The following is a 17153-nucleotide window of genomic DNA, read 5'->3' on the forward strand; positions in this document are numbered from 1 at the left end:
CATTAATCTGGTAACTATCCCTCACTGACTTGTACATCTCAGTACATCAGTTATATTCCCCCTCTCATTCTTCCATTCACAGAGCTCTGCAAACTGAATTCCCTCAATCTATCTTCATGTCCCATTCCTTAGACCTGACAATGCATTAGCAAATCTTTTCTGGAACCCTCTTTTAAGATATCCAGGCAACTAAATATTGCGCAGTAATCCATATGTGGCCTAATCAAGGTGTTAATTCAAAGGAACCATAACCTCTTTACTTCCGTGCATCCTCCTCTTCAATGCCATAATCAATTGTGATGTTCTCACAATTTTAGTAACCAAATTTCAAGACCATTAGAGCCTCTGTAGCTCACTCAGTATAGATGAAGCCCTTTGGTCAGAAAGACCTGGGTTCAATTCCCGTTAATGACATGAGAAACATTTATCTGGTCTCTTTTAACTAAAGGTGAGTTAGCCAGTCTCGTATGGAAGTAAGGAGTTTTTTCACCTGGAAACTCAGGTTTTTCTTCCCCCAGAACAGGCAAACTGGCCCTGCAAAAACACACACACGTCTACAGATATAGGACACACTGGGAGGCATAGGACCAACCACCTTATCCTTGAAATGGTGGCAGTTGTGAAGTCCACAGCTAAAGAACTTCAATGGTTCGTGAAAAAGCTTAAGACAAGACAAATTTCAAGACCATACACTTTGCAACATTAAACTGACAGTTCCACTCACTTGTTTACTCACACAGTCTATTGAGATTCTCCTATAAGGCCACAATATACTCTACTCCTCATTATTCTCCTCAAATTTACATCACCTATAAACAGCTGCAATATCACCAGTTAAGCCCCAATATCATTTACACAGAAGCTAAACAATAATTCCCCCAAGACAGATCCAGATCCCTGCAGTACTCCACTAGTGATGACTTTCCTCTTTTGGAATACCACTCCCTGTATACTAATATCTATCTAACAGCCAATCAGCAATCCAAGTCACTAGCTTCAATTTAGTTTCCAACTTGTCATGTGGAGGTTTATCAAAGGTCTTTGAAAAATCCAAATATTCCAATGTATATGCATTTCCCTTATCCAGTGAATTCATGATCTTCACATGGTCCATAAGAAGATTGCTAAAACATGACATCCCCCCATGACCTCCCCTAGCCCACTGAGAACACTGCTGTCATCAACAAACACCAAATCCAAGTCCTTGCCTTCTAAACCACAACTCCAGACATAGAGATTTATCGATATTTTGTAGCTTCAGTCATATCCACTCCTTCCCCTTTTTTGTGGAGATGGAACAATTTTAACCTCTTTCCAGTCCTTTAATACTTGCCCTGTTGCAAGACTCACGTTAAATAGGTGTGCCAAGAGTGCACACCCTGGGGCATTCCTTCAATTCCTGAAATATATTGTCAAGACAAGCTTTATTAGCATCAAGTTTATTTAATTCCTCAAATACCTCCTGCTTAGTTGCTTTCATGAGGATGAAATACCAGTTAAACTGCTTACTGAATACTTCAACTATATCCTCTACAGCAGTTACCAATTACTACCCATAATCAATCTTTCTTCTACTTGACACATATTGAAAGAACTCATTAGGATTGCTCTTGGTTAATTTCTGCCACAAGGTTGACTCAACTGATAAAGATAGCAAAAGAGCAGTACAAGTGATTCTTGTGGCTTAATATTTGTATTCTTCATGCAACTAATATTACCAATATTCATCTTATGTTGTCAAGTCAGTATAGCTCAGTCGAAGTGGTGTTTGCATCCTCTGTGCTAAGCCACCTAAAGAGGGACTTTAGTTTAAGTCTAGTCAGTAACTAGAGGAATTTTTTCAAAGCTTTTCTTCAACCCGTTCCCGAGTTAGTCAATCTCTAGCAAGGGCAAGCGGAGTTTTTTTCTCCCAGAAACTCAAGAAAATCAACCATGGAACCCACACTATATCAGACAATAACATATCCTGTTAGGGTTAGGTACCAAGAGATGGTACCTAACTATAGTACTATATCTGCTTGGCTACTGGTGGTGATTGAACTGCCCACTCAGTCTCCAAAAGCTAGATAGAGTTAAAAGGCCTTGCTTACTCCGTATAAGGAAATAAAAGGTATTAGCTGATTTATTTATTTGTATTGTTTCTAATTCCTTCTTCCAGATTTTGAGCTTAATCCCTTTTTATTCATCCATTTTACTTCCTTATTTAGCTTTTTTGCATTGAAATGCACTCAGACATTGCTGCTATTAAGTATCTCTTGATGAGTGCCCAAGTAGTATCCGTCTCCTTTCCATCCAACTCTTCTTTCCATGCTATAGCTCTTAGCTGTCTCCTGTCTTTCATAATCACCATCCTTCTAGTTACACATATATCTCTTCCACTCATATGGCTACTTAGAACCCGGCTTATTACCTCATAGTCACTCTTGCCAACTGGAGGATGGTTATACACTCCATTCACAATCACATACTCTAATGCTATGATCAGATCTGAGCATCAGAGTATGTGATTGTGAATGGAGTGTATAACCTCTTACATGTTGTCTAAAATGGTCAATTAAGAATTCAAGAAGTTCTACTCATTCTCTGATGATTCTCTTCATTCTAATCAATATTACCATAATTAAAATCACCCATAATAATCATCCTTCTTTCGCACACTAAGACAATATGCCTATACATTTCTGTCTCCACCAACCACATTCCTCAGCCTACAGCAGTGGTGTTCAACCTTTTTTACTATGCGAACTACTTCTCTATACATTCGGCGATCTACTCTCTTATATAGATCACGTTCCCCCAACCTGATATCTGATTACGCACAACTATGCAGTTAAATGCGCTAACTCACTTCGGAGGATACTCCCAGCCCTAAAAACTTTAAAGAAACTAAAAACTTCATCACTTTTAATTATTTTAATACAACAAATAAAACAACAAATATATTGGAATAAAATATTTCTCTATTTTGGAAAACCAAAGTTAGAAAAAACAACAGCTTGATTACAAACTCACAAGTTACAAGAAATGACTGGTTGATTAAAAAAAAAGTTAATGTGAAATTTGACATTGTTTGGACTTCGCAATATTTTCATATCAGGTTGATATGAATAAGTGGCCAATCACAGACAATCACCCAAATGATCATTTGTAATTTGGTTTCTTAATTGATTTTTTATGACGTTCATATTTGAAAAAGTGGATTCTGACAAGTATGTCGATCCGAAACACGACAGAATTTTTCGCGCAATATCAGTTAATATTAGGAATTTTTCATGTGTATACTTCCAAATGACTTCATTGTTTATTGAATGTAAATGTCAACTATTCTGAATGTTTATTATCTCAAGTTCTACTTCAGCTTGGTTTATATCAAACAGCTCACTAATTTTATTTGAAATTTCTGTGATGTTCAAGTTTTCTTGAAATGGATTATTGATAAAAGATATTGATAAAATAAAAGATTCTTTAAATCTTGAATTTATTTCTTCCTCAACTAATTCTATTTCATGAATAAATTCTTTTAAATCACAGCGAAGCATTTCTTGATTTTGTTCAAAAAATTTTAATACATATGGGAGATGTCTAAATTCGCAGTCATTTATATTTTCTTTAATAAAAGTAAGTATTGTTGGAATCTTTTTATTGAACTTAACATGTCAATTAAATTTTTATCTCTACCTTGTAACTCTAAATTTAAATTGCTTAATTTTGCACAGAAATCTACTAAAAATGATAAGTGTAACAACCATCTATTATCACTCAATTGCGGATAAATATCTCATTTTTCATCAAGAAAATTTTTTATATTGTTAATTAATACAAGAAATCTTTCTAAAAATTGACTTCTGCTGAGCCAGCAAACATTATTGTACAATAGAAGTTCCCTATCATCATCATCTGCCTGTAATTTAAATAACCACAGTTGCAGGGATTTTCCTCGAACAGAATTTACAATTTTAAATGTAATATTCAAAACATCTTTTGTATTTAATCTTTTACTACACAGTACTTATTGGTGAATAATACAGTGGTACGTTAAAAAAGGTGGATATTTCTCATCGTTTTTGCATAATGAAATGAAGCCTGATTTATGAGCTATCATTGCAGGAGTACCATCAGTAGTAATGGACACAAGTTTAAAAAGCAGAAGTTTGTGTTGTTTCACAAATTCATCAAATGCCGAAAAAATGTCTTCTCCTGTAGTCCTTCCCAATAATGATACAATTTTCAAAAGTTCTTCTTTACTTGAATAATCTTGAAATACCATGCGAATAAATACCATTAACTAAGCAGCATCAGTGAAGTCATTTGATTCATCAAATTGTAATGAAAATGCAACACACTGGTGAATGTCTGACATTAACTGAGTATTCAGATTGGCACTTAAAATTTCAACTCTTCTCATAACTGTTGTTCTGGAAAATTGTAAATTTTAATATTCAAAATGATTTCATTTTTATTTTTAAAATCAGAAAATAAAGATTCTGCTGCTGCAAGAAACGATTCTTTTATTAACTCTCCATCAGTAAAAGGTTTTTTTTTGCTTTTGCTAATAAATGACACACTTTCAAAGATCCAATAGTGACTAATATTGGTTTATTTATTACTTTCGAAATCATATTTTGTTATCCAGAAAGTCCTGCCTTTAAATTTATAATTTTTGATTCACGTATTTCGGAATTTTGGGGAAAAATCTTCATGATATTTTGCATTTGGCGATCGAAAATATCTCTCAATATTAAATTTTTTTGGAATTGCTACAGATGAATTACAAATCAAACAACACTTTTCATTTACAATTGTAAAGAAATAATCCATTTCCCATTCCTTGTGAAAATGATACGTCTTCAATTTCTTTGATACACTCATGATTATCCTCAAATTAAAAAAAAAATAACTTTTAAATATTTTATTAAAATAAAAAATGTTTATAACTTATGAATTAGCAAACAAAATAATTCTAAATCCAATGATAAATTTAGAGCAACTGAAACTCAACTTAAATTTTAAGAGTGGAAAGTGTGTGATGTAGTTATGAGTAAACATGATTATAAACGAAGCGCATACGATGTGCTTTGCTTATAATCATATTCACTCAGCTCGCTGTTTGACTTCCACTGATCCAAATTAATTCATTTACATGGACTTATAAGAAAATTACTGATTTCACAATTTTAATGAAAAATAAATAAACAATAGCAATACACTTAAAAGAGAATTAAAAAATAATACAAAATAATGATAAATAAAATATTATGTTTTCAGTTTTAATTAACCCCTTAATGCACCAATTAAAAATCAGAAAGCAGTAATTTTTCCGCCAATTTTTTTATTCTTAATTTTCTTTATACACAAAAGAACATCAAAAAATCTTGAAAAAATCACAAAAAATGCCTCTTTTTGCAAAAAAAGGTTAACTAAACTGCATCTACTTCGCTAAACCGAGTAAACAGTCAGTATGCATATATCTTGTTTCTTTGCAAATTCTTTTATTGTGTTCGTTCCTTTTTCTTGAGCAGAGGAAACACTGGCGAGTTGGATTTTCTTTCTTTTCTGTTGGTGGTATGAAAGATGGAAAATGTCATGCAGATAATCTCAGTGGTGTTGGGATATTTGATGGACGCCCACTTCTTGAAATGCTTGTAGTTTTATATTTTTCAATGGAGAGTTCGATTACTTTGAGGCGAAAATCAAGTGAACCCATCTTACCATTAGATTTTTGATAAAGCACGAAAGTGTTCCACAGTGCCAGGTCTAAGAGATGAAAGAAAAACTTTTTATAATTCTTCTTGCCTCTCTTTCTGGGTACAACATATGAAGTATAAGCCTTAAAGTACAAGCCATTAGGAAAAAGAAAACCAAGACGTCCTCTTAAACGATGACTTCTAAGGCCGGAACAGGCAATGCTAGGCCTAAATCCTTGATAAGCATGATGATGATGATTTTTTTTTTTTTTTTAGATATATTTTAATTTATTTCTATAACATGCTATTGCACGCATAGAGGGATTCAATTGTAAGCATGCACCCTAACTGTTAATTCTTAGTACTGTTTGAATTAACTGTACTGAAGATGTCCTATGATACTTAGGATGAAATATTTACTTATTAAAACTCTTATTACTGTGGTTACGTGTGTATATACAAAATACAATTAGGAAAGATTTACAGACAACCAAAAGGCAACTCCGTGTTGAACACCAAGTTGACAGCTCTTAGAAAAATGGCCACATATTAACTGAACAATCTCTTCTGTTTCTACCATCCATATTCAGTAGAATTAATTCTTCCACATTAAAAGATTTTAAAAGTACATTTTAAATCTGCTAATCTTTCCTAACTTTAGTTTGTGGTTGTGTATATACATACATACGTGTATATATATAAAATAAGTTTAATGATATGTATATATATATATATACAGGGTGTTCAGGATAAATTTGACAGTTTCGTAAGGAAAAAGAAAATCTTCTTTGTATCTATTAAATTTAATGAATTGACAAAAAAACATTACAGGCAGAGTTAATTACAATACTATCAACAAGATTTACTCAAAATAACCACCATTAGCATCGATCACAGCTTCAATTCTGCTTCGGAACCTCGAACAAGCTGATGCTACAGTCTTCCTGGGAAGGGCCGCAAAAACTGTTTTAATTTTATCCATTAACTGGGCTTTTGTATTACTGGAAGTGCGATTGGTGTCTTTTTCAACTGCGCCCCATACAAAATAATCCATGGGGTTAAGGTCTGGGGAGTTTGGAGGCCAAACATTTGGACTGGTGAAGTCGTAGAAATTTTCAGACAACCATTTTTGACTTTTCCCAGAGATGTGGCAAGGGGCCGAATCCTGCTGCCATACATACGGCCTACCATTGCCTACCCTTGTTATCCAGGGCTTGACTACAGTTAGCAACTCCACGAACAAAGCCCGAATTCCAATGCCAGGGTTCTTCAACACCTGTTCCTGCAGATTTGCGAGGAATTCTGCTGTACGAACGCAATCAGATCGTCTGCTAGGGATCTTTCTTCTTGCTACATCCTCGTAGTCACCATTGCAAGTCTCTAGTTCATGCCTGATTGTTTTTACTGTATTCAGGGAGCATTGGGCAGCAGTCGTAATATCCTTATTTTGATGGCGGGCACGAATCATCATGATACAAGTTATTCTCTTCCATGATTCAGGTGGGTTCCAGCTATCCATCCTTTCTGACATCTTGTATGTGAATGAAGAAGGGTCCAAACTTTTAAATGAAGAGAAGTGTGTGTTAATACATGTAACTTACGGAAAAATATAATTAATTATAAATATGTCAAATTTATCCCGAACACCCTGTATATATATACATATAGACATATACAGTCTGTCACAAAAGTCAGCATACAACTTTCAAAAAGTAACTGTTTAAGAAATTATGAGTGGGAAACCACAGGTTTGTAATCTTATATTTTATGAGTACAACAATATTGTACATGGACTGGTTATTACTAACACAATGTTCCAACATAAAAATGTGCACAAATTCATATGGAGAGAAGAGGCAAGGAATAAGAAAAGCATCATTGACTATGTTATTGTTGATAGTCAATTTTTCTCACTGGTACAGGACACCAGAGTGTACAGAGAATTTGAAATTAGGAGTGATCACTATTTAGTCTTGAGTAGGAGAAAATTGAATTTCGCATTGAAAAAAAGAACATATAAGAAAGTTTTAAAGGGAATAAAAGTTGAGCAGCTCTCAGATAAGAACTGTAGACTAAAATACACAAATATTATTCAAGAAAAAAATGAAAGAGTTTGAGAACAGGAACCAAACCTTGGAGATTCAATAGCTAGCCCTGAAGAAAATACTGATTGATTCAGCCAGAGAGGCATGTGGTCAGGTTGTCTACAAGGATAGAAAAATCAGAACTCTATGGTGGAAACAGGAAATTAAAGAGGCAGTGAAGGAAAAGAAGAAAGCATATCAAAAGTTCCTGGCAAATAAGTCAGCTTGTGCTCTTAGAGAATACAGAGACAAATATAGAAAGCTAAACACTGTGTAAAACTAGCTAAACAAAAGTCATAGGAAGACTTTGGTAAGAACATAGAAAATAAATATGAAGAATTTAAATTATATAGTTTAATCCTTTATCCAATCCAAGTGTAAGCAAACAAAGTTTGCACCTGAAGTATCTTCAGGATTGGGGCAACTCGTGGCAAAGGTGGACTAACTTCTCATCACTTGCCTTAGTATCCCATAATGCAAAGCACATCTCCTTGCAGACATATATAATGCTGTGCATTATGGGAAGAGTCACTACCCACACTGGCTTCAATCTTTATTGATGTCTCTTCAGTGGGAGCCAGACCCAGAGGTGATACCACGGTTGACGCAATACAGAAGTCATATTTCCCTATATGAGTTGTCAAAAGATGTCACCCCTTATTATTAAATTACTCTGGATTAGAGAAAGTTGTTGGAAGTTTTTCACTTGGTTAGACTAAAATATAATGATGAAATGGTTATTTTTGACCACAAGAACTATAGGAAAGATTGACTTCTATTTGGGTTTGTAGGTCAGATTTATTTCAAACTAAGTTATGCCAACTAAGCTGTTGGCTTCTTCAGGGTAAAAGATATACAGATGTAAGACTACTTAAGCGCTAAAACTGTTACACTAAAACTGTAAATGAAACGAATATAATTGCATTTTTAACAGAAGCTTCTGTTTTTTGCAAAAATGCAATTATATTCAGTTCATTTACAGTTTTAGCGTTTAAGTGGTCTTACATCTGTATATCTTTTACCCTGACGAAGCCGAAGCCAACAGCTTAGTTGGCAAAACTAGTTGGTATAACTTAATTTGAAATAAATCTGACCTACAAACCCAAATAGAAGTCAATCTTTCCTATAGACTAAAATATATTAGACTAAAACATATTCATGAAAAAACTTCCAACAACTTTCTCTAATCCAGAGTAGTTTAATAATAAGTGTATTATTATTAATATCTTTGTGTATGTGTTAGTCAAATTCTTTTAATGTTCCAATTAAAGTGACTCCATGAAAAGAAAGTCTCTGGACATGAGAAATGTAATATAGTTGAGAAATGAGAATAATAATTCTATTTGAGATTTCAAACATTTTTGGAAGAATATGTTCATGTTCAAAACTGTTATTAGGAATTACAAGTCAGTTGGAAATGTGTTCAAAAAAACTTGAAGTGGTCGCCCCAGAGAATTAAGTGATTGAGAAGTTCGATGTGTTCTAAAAGGAGTCAAGTCAAATCCGAAAATATCTTCTCCAAAATTAATGGAATATATTGCAACAATGACTGGTAAGACTGTGCATGCTGAGACTGTATAAAGAATTCTTCAATCTAAAGGATTTAATGGCAGAGTTCCCAGTAGAAAGCCTCTAATAACATCAATAAATCAGACAAAAAGACTTAACTTTGCCAAAGAGTACATCAACAAACAAAGACTTTTTTTTTCCTGGACAACAGTCCTATTTACTGACAAAAACAAATATAATATTTTTGGATCTGATGGTCATGGAAAGATTTGGCAATGGAAAAATGAACAAATGAAACCCAAAAATTTGAATCCAACTGTCAAGCATGGTGGTGGCAATGTAATAGTTTGGGGATCTATTGCTGGGGTTGGGAAATTAGTTTTCATCAAGAGTACAATGGACTGCCTACAATACCTGAAGATATTGTGGGCCAATTTACAGTCATCTGGTGACAGCTTAGGACTTGGAGCCAATGAATCTTTCAGAAGGATAATGATCCTAAGCACACAGACAAGGACTGGCTGCAAGGAGTTACCTGAACATCTCCATTTACCTCCCCAGTCACTGGACTTAAATCCAATCGAACACCTATGGGATGAACCTGAAAGAAGAGTTCGAAAACACACTATCTCTAATAGGGAATCCTTGAAGGAAGCATGAACGCAGGCATGGTCTGAAATTACACTGCATACCACAAAATCTCTTGTGCTGTCAATGCCCAGGACATTAATATCACGTAGGCCATCCTTTGATTCCAAAAGATGGCCTACACAATATTAATTTATTTTCCAGAGGTATGAATCATGCACATTTCTAATTGTCTTTTCTTTCTATGCAAACTTTTGTGACAAGCATATTTTCATTAAAAATATATTTCTTGCATATTAGCTTTAAACACATCTGTATATACTTAATCTTTCACTGTAACAAATGCATCATTTCTCAAATTCTTATAGTTTTTCTAATAATGCTGTTTTTGAGGTTGTATGTTGCCTTTTGTGACTGACTGTATATACGAGAGGGGGAGGCTGAAAAGTCTTGATAAACACCTAGAACAAAAATGATATTAAAGCAACTAATATAACACCAAAGAAAGAACATATCTTAAAACCATTTAACCCTTATGTTTCATCAAATTATAATTTATTCTCTTTCTTTTAGGATATATAAGAAAACAATTTCTGAATGCCTAGAACAATAAATTAATTTTTGTTCTAAGTGTTTATCAGAACTTTTCAGCCCCTCCTCGCACAAGCACGTGCATGTGTGTCCATGTCCTTTTATTTTAAGTTAGGTAATTGACCTTATTTAACTATCTTACATTAGCTACTTAGATGATGCTTTTTAGAATTGTCTGTTATTGTTTAATTGCCATTCTATGATCCTGTACTGATGCCTATGACACTTAGGTGAAATTCTACATTAAAATAGTTTTTTACATGTATTTTCATCCGTTTTTATTTCTTTTGACCATGTAAGTCACATACCTGATTATCCCACCTACATTTTCATCATCAGCAAACAGTTGTATGCCTTCTGTCAAAATCCTTCCCAATGTCATTAATGCAAAGACTTAACAGTGGTCCAAGGATAGATCCCTAAGGTACACCACTGGTCACCATCAATTTTGCAGATAGCCCCTGTCCCTACACCACCTTTTGATATCTATAAATCAGCAATCCTCTCATCCAAACTAATAGTTTATAATCCAATCCCATATTCTGCAACTTATGCAACAGCCTTCCATGCTATATCCCGTCAAAAGCTTTTTAGCAAAGTACAGAAGTATCACAGTGTATCCGTTCCTCTTATGCAACTCTAACAGCAGTCTTTTGTAATAGATTTCACGGTTTGATATGAACATAGATGGATAAGAAAATAACTATTTATTAAGTTAAAAGCTAATATAGCTAATAAAATTAGCAACTCTCATCCATTTACCTAAAGACAAATGCACTCCTTTATCACATCCAGGAGTCTATGAAGTGCCCTGTTCTTGCCATCAAGCCTACTATGGACAGACAGGAAGAACTGTGGACATTCGCCTCAGTGAACACAGAAAATATATCCGACACTTTCGCTATGGCAAGTCAGGTCTAGCAGACCATGCTTTGGATACCCCTGCACAGAGGATCAATTGGAAAGAAACAAAAGTAATGCACAGAAGCTTCTACAAGTCAGAGAGGTTGTTCCTGGAATTAACAGAAGCCTTAAAACATACTCCAAACCTTAACAAGTATGGTTGTATAAATCTACCAAAGATTTGGGAGACAGTCATCTTAAGACCCAATTAATATTTATTACTTTTATTTTTTTTTTATTTTTTCAAACTTTCTAAGACTATCATTTGGACTACTATTTCAAAACTTTGATTTTTTTTTTTTTTTTTTTAACCTAGATGGCACCATATTAGGACTTGAGTCTTGTGTTGCACGCTGCAATTACTTTTACTAGCCCCACTGTTACACCGGATTGTGGTTGTTTTGCATTTGTAACAAACTTTGTGTTGTGTGCTCTGAAGATGCTGGATATAATACCAGCAAAATATTAGCTTTTAAGTTAATAAATAGTTATTTTCTTATCCATCTGTGTTCATATCAAACTGTGAAATCTATTACAAAAATGTCTGATGAACACATAAGCCTATCCACGTGTCTAACAGCAGTCTGGTTAGCTGAGTGGTTAGCCTATCTGTTCTCCAGCCAAGTCTTGAATCTTGCTAAGGGCATATATGTTTGTGTTTATCCTACAAACTAATTACCATATGTACTGCTATGACCTGTGTCCTGGTGCAGTATGACGATGACCTTTGATGTCTTTGCACCATAAAAAATAAAATAAAATAAAATAAATCTAACTTAAATATAGCATTATAGAATGTAAGCAAGTTACAGAAAGAAACTTTCCCTTAGTAAACCTATGCTGTTCACTGCAAAAGTATAGCCTCTCTGTCAACCCATTTCTGTATGTGAGCTCTTACCAACATTTCCAAAATCTTCAGTGCCACTTGCACTGGATGACTGAAATTCAAATTATACAACCAGGTCAAAGGCACTGCTAGTTCTGCTAAACAATCTTGCAGCATCTGTGCTGATATCACATCAGATCCTGCCAAATACTTATTTTGTTTATGTAACATCTTTAGACATCCGAGATGTAACATCTCCTCATACATCCGAGTTTCTTCATTCAGTGTATTGGTAGTACTGAGCTTGCTACAAGTTGAACACATCTTAAAACCCTTTAACCCTTATGTTTCATCAAATTATAATTTAAAAATAAGGCTCCCAGTTGTTTTTGTCAGGGAACCAGGGAAAACAGTAGAAAGTAAGCTACAGGACCAAATCCTGGAACACATCCCAACTCAACATCAGCAGAGTTTGATACTATCAGTGTAAGAAGCATCAATGGAAAAGAAATGGAACTAGAGAAAGAACTGCATAATTACCAGATTAAAGTAATAGGTGTGACTGAAACAAAGAACACAAAAACAGATGAGATCTTTGTAAGCAACAAATACAAAATGTTATATTTAGGCAAAAGCAATCAAAGAAAAAAAGAAGTAGCTATAGTAGTTAACACTAAATACAAGAATAATCTTGAATGGCAGGCAGTATCAAGTAGACCAATGTGTGCAAATATCAGAATGAGGAACTGGACAATGAGACTTATTTTTGCCTATAGTCCCACAGAAGGTTCTACTAAGAAAGAAATGTAAGAAATTTTAATTAAGAATCTAAACAGCACAGTAGGAAATAATTACCAGACATATAGAAGTGTTTTGGGAAATTTGGAGAAAAGAGCAAAGCTAATAATAAAGGTAAGTATATGTGTAATTTCTGTTTAGGATGTGGACTAGTTATTACTAACGCCATATTCCAACATAAAAGTCTGCATAAATTCAGATGGAGAAATGATGCAAGAAATAAGAAAGAATGATGAGTATGTTATTGTTGATAGCAATGTTTTCCCAATGGTTTAGGACACAAGTGCATAGAGAGGATTTGAAACAGGAAGTGATCATTGACTTTTGAACAGGATAAAATTGAATTTCATAATGAAAAGAAGTATAAGAAAATTTTAAAATGAATCAAAGTTGAGCAGCTTTCAGAGGTGAACTGTAGACTAAAATACACAAACATCATTCATGAAAAAAGTCTGAAAACATGAACTAAACATTTGAGACACAGTGGCAAACCCTGCTGACTCAGACACACATGCATAATATTGAAGTTGTCTGCAAGAACAGAAAAATCAGAACTCCATTGTGGAATCATGAAATTAAAGGGGCATTCAAGGAAAATAAGAAAATCAAAAGTTCCTGGCAAGTAAGTCAGCTTGAGTTTTTGGAGAATACAGAGAGAAATGTAAGAAAGCAAAGTGCTGGATAAAACTAGCTACAGAAAAGTCACACAAAGACTTTGGTAAGAACATAGAAAATGAATTCAGGAAGGTGGCAAAATATTTTGAAGACTATTGAAAAAGCTTAGAAATGGAGGAAAGAGTGCTGTAAAAGGAATCAGACATGAAAAAAGCTAACAAGAAAACTGAAGAGAAAGATATTCTTGATGTTGTTGTTGTCGAGTCCATTGAAGAGCTTCTAGATATGATCATGGATCTGTAGAACTGCTTTGGCAATCTGTTGAACTTTGATGGAGTAAAGTGATTGCTTAAAGCTTTCTCAATTTTGGGAAGTTATATTAACTAATACTGACCTTTCATGTATTCCTTAATTGTAATTAAATTTTGCTTATATTTAAAAATAATTAGCTAAATTTACTGCAATTTATTTTGAATAACTATTAATGCAGATGGAGCTATTCTCCTGCAGCCTATAGTGCACATAATATCACATACTTTCAATTAAATTGTTGTTCTTTTTAGAGTTTTCCTAATGCTATGTTGACAATGGCTATGAAACTTAGCCGAAAATCTTACAAATAAAAATATTAAATGTAAGTGATTCTGGTATTAATATTTTATGATCAATTCTTCCTCTTACGTCTTGATTTTTAGACAAAATCTAAGAATTAATGTTTCCCAAATCTTTGGGAAGTTTATCACAACCAAATTTATTTAAATTAGGTTGGTTTCTGAATTCTGATGTTAATTCCAAAAAAGCTTTTAAGTTGGCATTTGCTGCAGTGAAGCACAGTTCCTCCCCCCCCCCTCCCGTGCCTCTATCCACAGCATGGTCAGCTGGGCCCAACTGACATATTGTGGAGGCAGATGTAACTTGTGTTCCACAAAGCCTAATGTTGGCAGATCACCCAGTTTATCCATGATACAACAAGTTGCAGGAATAAGGAACTTTGTTCAAACCTGGAACAGAGAGGGAAGGGAGTTGTCCTTAAGAGAGTAGATAGGGGCAGCCAGCTTCACATATGGCTTAAAAGCAGTGCAAAGATTCTACTTCTTTAAAGTTCTGGCTGTTTTTTCCTAGATGCTCCAGATATAGGGAATCATGATGGCATTACTATAATCTGTAAGTTGAGAGAAATACTAGGTGAAAGAAGGAACAACTATTTTGCCATTATAACTATTGGACAGGAAGGTATGGCAAATAAAAAAGAGTTCAGCTATCAGGGAAGCCTGGTCAGAACAAAAGCTGGAGGCACTGTCAACAAGGATTTCATCATGTCATATGACCTGCTTAATAAGAATGTATATCCATTTCATTACTACTACTTATTCTTCAAACTCTAGGGATACAATCTAATATTGCAACATGTAAGCATTTTTAATTCTATACAGTGCCGATATCCTACCCCACTAACAACTGATACCATGGGATTGAACCTGTATTCTTCTTAGTTGGTTATAATTTCCTGCTTCATAATTTGGCATGTAACCTTACACGAATGGTCTATATATATATCTATATACTTAGCCACTTCGTAAGTCAGCATCAAGATCATTGTTACCAAAACTAAGAAAACATCAATTGCATTCACAATAGAGAACCAAAAGAACAAATAAAATATTTCAGTTATTTGGGTGTAATTCTGGGGGAAGGTCAATCTGTAAAAATACAACTTCCACTTCACAACAGAAACAAACCAAGCATGAGCTAGGAATAGTTTTCATTATCAGAAAAAAAATTATGGTTATCTCTGACTGCATTTGAATGACTTTTGTTAATGTACATGCACAAATATGAAAGTGAAGTCACTCTCCAAAGAAGAGCTGGACATCTTAAAAGCAAACAGTATCTAGATATAGTATGCACTTTGGCCCAATGGAAGAAAAATCAAGGCATGCCTCTCACATGTGGTCAATTAATAATAATAATTATTATTATCACACTGCTATTATGAATTGATTCAACAACTGAATAGACTCGAGAGTAATTTAAAGCATAACCAACGTTTTGATATTAAAATACACATAACTGTAGTAATTCACTTTAATTATAGGTTATTCCTAGATAAGCTGATTACAGTATCAGGAAAACTAGTAGAATAGTTAGAAATAAAATTCTATTTGATGTATACTGTGCAACCACATGTCTTGAACTATTCACTATTTTCCTAAAGGTTCTTACATCCTATTGGCTTGATTGATGCCTATCAAGACAATAGGATTAATATTTAATTCAAGATATTAAAAAGTACGTAAGTAGGAGACTTTAGATGGGAGATGAATTTCATTGCATTGTGAGACCACTGCCCTGCTTATTGAAGACCTGAAGTGGCTTGATAAAGTTCCATGTTTGGCCTCCAGACTTTAGAGTAAAAATACAAATCTATCTATCTATCTATCTATCTATCTACCTACCTATATATATTGTATATTTTATGTATATAATTATTGATATATATATTGATAATTACTGATAATAATTACCAATATATCATCATCATCAAATTCCTGACATGTACCCTCAATGGGTGTACAGGATATGATAGTACTACATGAAAAATTTACATCATTACTAACTTCCTATCTACAATTTTCCTCCAAATCAGTCTGTTACTTGTCAAAACTCCAACATTATCAGATCTTATATTTCTATCGTCTAAGGCACTTTGTACCGCATCAATCCACCTATATCTTGGTCTTCCTCTGGGTCGTTTTGCTGCCAACCTGGCAGAGAACACTTGTTTGGCTAATCTTTGCTCGCCCATTCTGTTTAAGTGACCATACCACCTAAGATTAGCTCTGCTAACACATTCCTGGATGCTGACAATGTCAAGTTCTTTCCTAATATCCTCGTTTTTAATATGATATTGCCATTGATGCCATCTGTTCACGCCTCTAATCTTTCTCAGGACTCTCATATCTGCAGTCTCTAGTCTTTGGTCAAGTGTTTTACTTCTGACCCAGCTCTCAAATCCATAAGTTAAAATTGGTTTGAACACTATCTTGTATACAGCTAATTTAGTGTTCTGACTAATTTCTCTCTTATTCCATATGAATTTATTCAATTATTACCAAAATATATCAATTATAAATATTGATATATAATATAATATATACAGGGTTGTTTGATAAGTCCATGCAAAAATGAAGAAAACTATTTTTTTGTGGATAAACATTTTTTATTTTTCAACATAGTCTCTTTTGAGGTCTATACACTTAGTCAAACGATGCTCGAGTTATTTGATCCCTTCCATATAGTATGATATGTCCAACTCTTCAAAATAGGCAGTTGTTTCGGCAAGCACCTCATCATTTGATGAAAATCTCTTTCCTGCCAGCTATTTTTTCATGTTCGGAAACAGATAGTAGTCTGAGGGAGCCAAATCTGGAGAGTAGAGGGGGGGGATGCAAAAGGACTTCGTAGCATAAATCGAACAATTTTGCAACAGTTCACACGTTGACGCTTTTTTTTTTTTTTTTTGACGTTGACGTTTGATCCAGTGTGAGTAAATGC

At 34.1% G+C, this 17153-nt stretch overlaps 1 protein-coding gene across 4 annotated transcripts in view; it reads right to left on the reverse strand.

Moving 5' to 3' along the window:
* The window catches only part of LOC150102900 (ras-related protein Rab-28-like), a 171809-nt gene that overhangs the window by 86963 nt on the left and 67693 nt on the right, over nucleotides 1–17153 (reverse strand). The gene's annotated exons all lie outside the window — the stretch shown is intronic.

The sequence above is a fragment of the Typopeltis vanoorti genome, chromosome 9, assembly GCF_054136105.1.
Source record: "Typopeltis vanoorti isolate ZY-2024b chromosome 9, IOZ_Tvanoo_1.0, whole genome shotgun sequence".
NCBI classification, from domain to species: domain Eukaryota; kingdom Metazoa; phylum Arthropoda; class Arachnida; order Uropygi; family Thelyphonidae; genus Typopeltis; species Typopeltis vanoorti.